We start from the raw sequence: 5,000 nt of genomic DNA on the forward strand, positions 1-5,000 counted from the left end.
TCAATTTTTTATAGTTTGCTTGTATAGGATGGTGTGACCAAGCTAAGGCATATTTATGAAAGAGCAAAGGGAAATAAAGCAAAAAAACAAATAAAAGAGAGAAGTAGGAGAAAGACAAGGAAGAAGAAAAAATATGGTGGAGCAGGAAGTGTAAATTGAAAGAAGTGAAAGGTCCTGTTTTCACCCTTTTTCTTAATTTCTGATTTTTTCCCCCTGTAATTTGCCCTCCTCTTCCTTTTTTTTCCTCAGCTTTCTCCTTTAGGATCAGTATCACTGATGTATTGATGGTTGAGTTTACGCCCACGTGACCGATGTTGGCATGTGCTTGACCCGACATTGGGAGCTTCTCATTGTTGAAGTGTGTTTACGGTTTATAAGTTCTATGACTCACAGGGCTCTAGTTTCAAAGCTACTGTTATCAAAATTCAGCTAAACCCTAATTTTGTGATGGCTTAAAGGGAAAGGGGTTGTTGGGTAGGTTTCCTTGTCCCTCTGATTTTTGGGCCACAGCTAAAGTACAACCATCCCCCCCTCCTGACTGCCAGATGGCTCAATTGTAACTCAGTCCACTTCAGAGCGATTACAAAAAGGAACCTCAAGGAATGGAGAGGGGCTGTTAGTGATTTAGTCTTACTTATGCGAAAGGTCTTGTATTGCTGTCTGTTACGTGGACTGTGGCATACTGAACTGATTCAGACTAAAGCAATATTTAAAAGGAAACATTGAATAAGGGTAGGATTTGTGAAGCTTATATTAATCTAATACCCTTCATTCAGTATGAACATATATACATACATACACACATACATACATACATATATTTATACATAGGTATAAATATATAACTACCCTCCTTGACAAGGTCTTGAACCTCCAGCTATGATCCAAGGTGAGCAATACTAAACCAACTTGACTACCCAGCCCATCAAAAGGAATCTAGAACTAGAATATCACACTCTCCATAGGTTCATATCCTCATACTATAGTAAAGACAGTAAGGTTTTACAATTAGTCTCTTTTGTTGCTTGGTCGCATTAGTTTATAAATCCCAATACAATGTCATGCAGACTGAGTTGACATGTAACTAAACGTGGTATACCTGACATTCAACAACTGCAACAAATGTTTTATTGTCGTTTTTTCTTGTTTGTACAGTTTGGATGACCTCTATTTCTCTCAATCATAAGCTTTATCAGCATGAAGCCCTTTGGCCCACTGTCCTCCACTGCCCATGTCTCCTCCACTGCTCATGTTGGCAGATCGCCACTCCTAAGCATTTTTTGTATCACTTTCTTCTACTCTGTCAAGTTACATACCTTCAACATTTCTATCATTAAGGCTGATGGAAGAGATGCTGTCACCTCCTCCTCTCTCTCACATTAACCCTCTCTGGACAGGTGGTACACTACTGTACCGCTCATTCAAAAGCCTGGTGGCCGGGCGGCACAATATGGTGCCAGCCATTTAATTGATTTAGGCCTAAGTGTTCGAAAGCCCCGGCATTGTGACATGCAAGGCTGGAATGCCCCCGTTGTGAGTGGGTTAACACAGCCCCTCCACCTTTTCATCCTCTATCATGCTGTGCCAACAATGCTCTGTGTTTTGTGTTTACTCTTCCCAGACCATTTCTCTCTGTGTCCATCACCAATCTCTTTTCTTTACAACTGACACATCAGTTTCCTATTACATTTGTTGTTCCCTTGCTTTTGCCCTTGTGTTCCTGAGTGCCAATGTTCTTCCATCTTTTGACATCATGTTCATTTGATTTGTCTGCATTTATACTGCATCATGCATTTTTCCCCAGGCACTATTCTCACGTCTCTTATATCTCTCGGCTTGTCATGTGGCAACAGGACACTATTCCCATATCCACAAAAAGCAACAGTGTAACCCATTTAGCATTCTTTCTCCCAAGGCCCCTTCCTCCAGGCACCCTGTTGAAACCTTCACTCTTTTCTCACATATTCATGTTCATATTTCCTAGCATTATCACCCTGCTTTCTCTTAGCCAAACCTCAGTTCAGTTCAGTTCAGACAGATTTGCGAAGACATCGCTTCGCCCGGGCTATATGCACAAGGCGGCCCGGCCTCTGCCAGCTATGAGTGCTGACTCATCTTATCTAATCTTATCTGATCATCATTGCTGAATTCAATTCAGTTCAGAGAGATTTTGCGAAGACGTCGCTTCGCCCGGGTTCAGTTCAGTTCAGACAGATTTGCGAAGACGTCGCTTCGCCCGGGCTATATGCACAAGGCGGCCCGGCCTCTGCCAGCTATGAGTGCTGACTCATCTTATCTAATCTTATCTGATCATCATTGCTGAATTCAATTCAGCTCAGTTCAGAGAGATTTTGCGAAGACGTCGCTTCGCCCGGGTTGTGTGGATGGGGTAGCCCGGTCTCTATTGGCTATAAGTGCTGACTCATCTGATCATCCTAACTGAACTTTTACCGTGGCGGTCGGATTGCCTGTAGGCGCTCCAGTTGCCAGGGGGCTAGTGACAGGCATAGCCGTCTAACCAGCCCGGTGGCTGTCGTCTCTGGGCCCTGCCTGAGGAAGCGAGTGTGCTCGCATTCCATCAGGTAGTGCTCTAATTTGGCGTCCGGCGCGCCACAATACTCACAGCGTCGCTCATCTTGCCCAATAGTGGGGATGATTTGCCACGCACAAGGTTAGCCTATTCTCAGTCTGTGCAGACTGACTTCAGCACACCTTGATATTCTGGGAGAGAGTATCAGCGACTCATAGCCTGTGGCGTTTGAGTACCAGCTGGCCGAGGGGGAGGTTCTCGATTCCTCTCTGTGTCGCTGCAGGGCACCGACCTGCCCTGCAACCATCGTTTTACGCCTTAGCAGTTCCCGGCTAGGATGCACCACAAGATCACTCAAAGGTTTCTTCCTGCCTTCCTCCGCTAACCTGTCAGCTACGTCATTCCCTTCAATACCAACATGGCTTGGGATCCAGTTGATGATGATGTGTCTTCCCTGATCCAGGATTCTCTAAGCAATGGTGAGAATCGAAGTTACCAGGTAAACGTTATCAAGGGGCGTGCTTTGTTGCAGGCTGTCAATGGCGGCCCTAGAGTCTGTGTGTATGACAACATGCCCGTCCGTCTGGGCTGCATGGGCTAGGGCTTCCATAATAGCTACTGCCTCTGCCTGGAGCGAGGAGGCATTGTCTGATACCCGCATAGCTTTCTCTATGCCCCTTGCTGCAAAACCGGCGCCTGCAGTGCGGGTGATGGGGTCTACAGAACCATCCGTGAAGTAGGTTTTACTATTCAGCTGCGTGATTGCTGTAATGTTCCTCTCCGCCTCAGCCTTCAATAGAGGCGGTGGGTACTGTGTTTTTCTTCTTGATAGACTCATGACAGAGAACTCTATCAAGGATCGTGCCCACGGCGGGGCTGAGACATAGTCAGGGTGGGGAAGGTCCATGCCCTTAATCAGTAGTGTCTCTTTGAGCTCAGGTGTTGTTAGCAAAGAGCTCTTGGTTTTGTGCAAGCCGACGCTGCACTCTCTGTCTTAGCTGCGAGTCCAGTGGGGACTGTAGAACATTAGCAAGGAACTGGGCCGCCATCTGATCAATCCGGGTGTCCAGGGGAAAGAGTTTGGCCTCCAAGAGGAGGTTAGTAACCTTAGCCCACCCAGGGGCACCCAGAATAATCCTGGTGGCTTCGTTTTGCATGATGTCGAGCCTTTTCCTGAGTCCAGGTTTGACTGTGATCAGGGCGACGGAGGCGTAGTCCACAATGGGACGGACAGCGTGCACGTAGAAAGATCTTAGTACGTGGTGTCCAGCCCCTAAGCGCCGCCCAGACAGAGCTCTCATGACAGAGAGCCTTGCCTTGGTCCGGTCTAAGAGATGTTTGATCTCGGAGCGGAAGGTGAGGTTCTTATCGATCCATACCCCCAAGTATTGGTAGACGCATACCCACTCAAGCTCTAGACCTTGGACTCGCAGTCTTTGATCACAGACATCATGTTTCAGCGCCATTGCCTTCGATTTGGCTGCTGAGATCTTAACCCCTACTCTGCAGCATTCCTCAGATATTAGGCCCAGACAACGCTGGTCCTTTCTGACTGGATTCACATTTCCTCTCCCAGTGGAGATAATTGCTAGATCATCTGCATATGAAATGATCGTGCACCCCGCTGGGAGTGGAATGTCGAGAATGTTTAACATGAGGATGTTGAACAGAGCCGGGCTAAGGACCCCTCCTTGAGGGGTGCCATTCTCCAGAGGCAAATGCCTGGAAAGGTGACCTAGGAACTTCACTCTGGCAGTTCTGTTCCAAAAGTAATCGCCAATCCAGGCAAGCAGCCTGCCTTTGATTCCCTTGCGGATCAGGATCTCCTGAATGGCTAACGGGTTTGTCAGTTCAAAAGCCTTCTCCAGGTCAAGGAAGACAATGCTGCTGCTGACAGTGCTCAGTAAGGTGGCCATGCTGTGGGTAGTGCTCTTGCCCCTTGTGAACCCGTGTAGGTGTTCATGTGGAGGTCCCAGCTTCCATTGGAGCCGATTCAGTACCATTTTCTCTGCTGTCTTTCCCAGACAGCTAAGCAGGGAGATGGGGCGGTACCTTCCCGGCTCCTTTGGTTTGGGGACGGGAATTATATCAGCCCTCTTCCAGCACTGTGGCAGTGAGGAAGTTTCGCAGGACTTGTTGATGAGATGCAAAAGTGCAAGCTCACCTTCATGTCCTAGGTGGGAAATGATGGGGTGGGAGATCCCATCGCAACCCGGGGCTGACCGGGAACTGGTCTTGTATGTTCGCCGTAATTCCCTCAGAGAGAACATGGCATCTGTATCATCAGACTCGACTGCCTTTTCTCTGATGAGGGCATGCCTGCCTGGGAGCAGTTGTTCTTGGCATGCCCTTAGCTCTGCTGAGCCAAACCTCCTTCACGAACTCCTCATAAAACTTCTTCCAACCTGAGGGTCCTCAAAGTGACAGCAATCATTCTGCTCGACACCTTTATCAGCTCGACTTTTCTTAC

The 5,000-nt window shown here is 47.7% G+C and overlaps 1 protein-coding gene across 4 annotated transcripts in view; it reads left to right on the forward strand.

Annotated features, from left to right (window-relative positions):
- LOC122257134 (deubiquitinase DESI2) overlaps positions 1-5,000 on the forward strand; it is a 23,622-nt gene that overhangs the window by 5,540 nt on the left and 13,082 nt on the right. The window lies entirely within an intron of this gene.

The sequence above is a fragment of the Penaeus japonicus genome, unplaced genomic scaffold (assembly GCF_977035675.1).
Source record: "Penaeus japonicus unplaced genomic scaffold, GWHDUDI00000001_assembly GWHDUDI00000033, whole genome shotgun sequence".
NCBI lineage: Eukaryota > Metazoa > Arthropoda > Malacostraca > Decapoda > Penaeidae > Penaeus > Penaeus japonicus.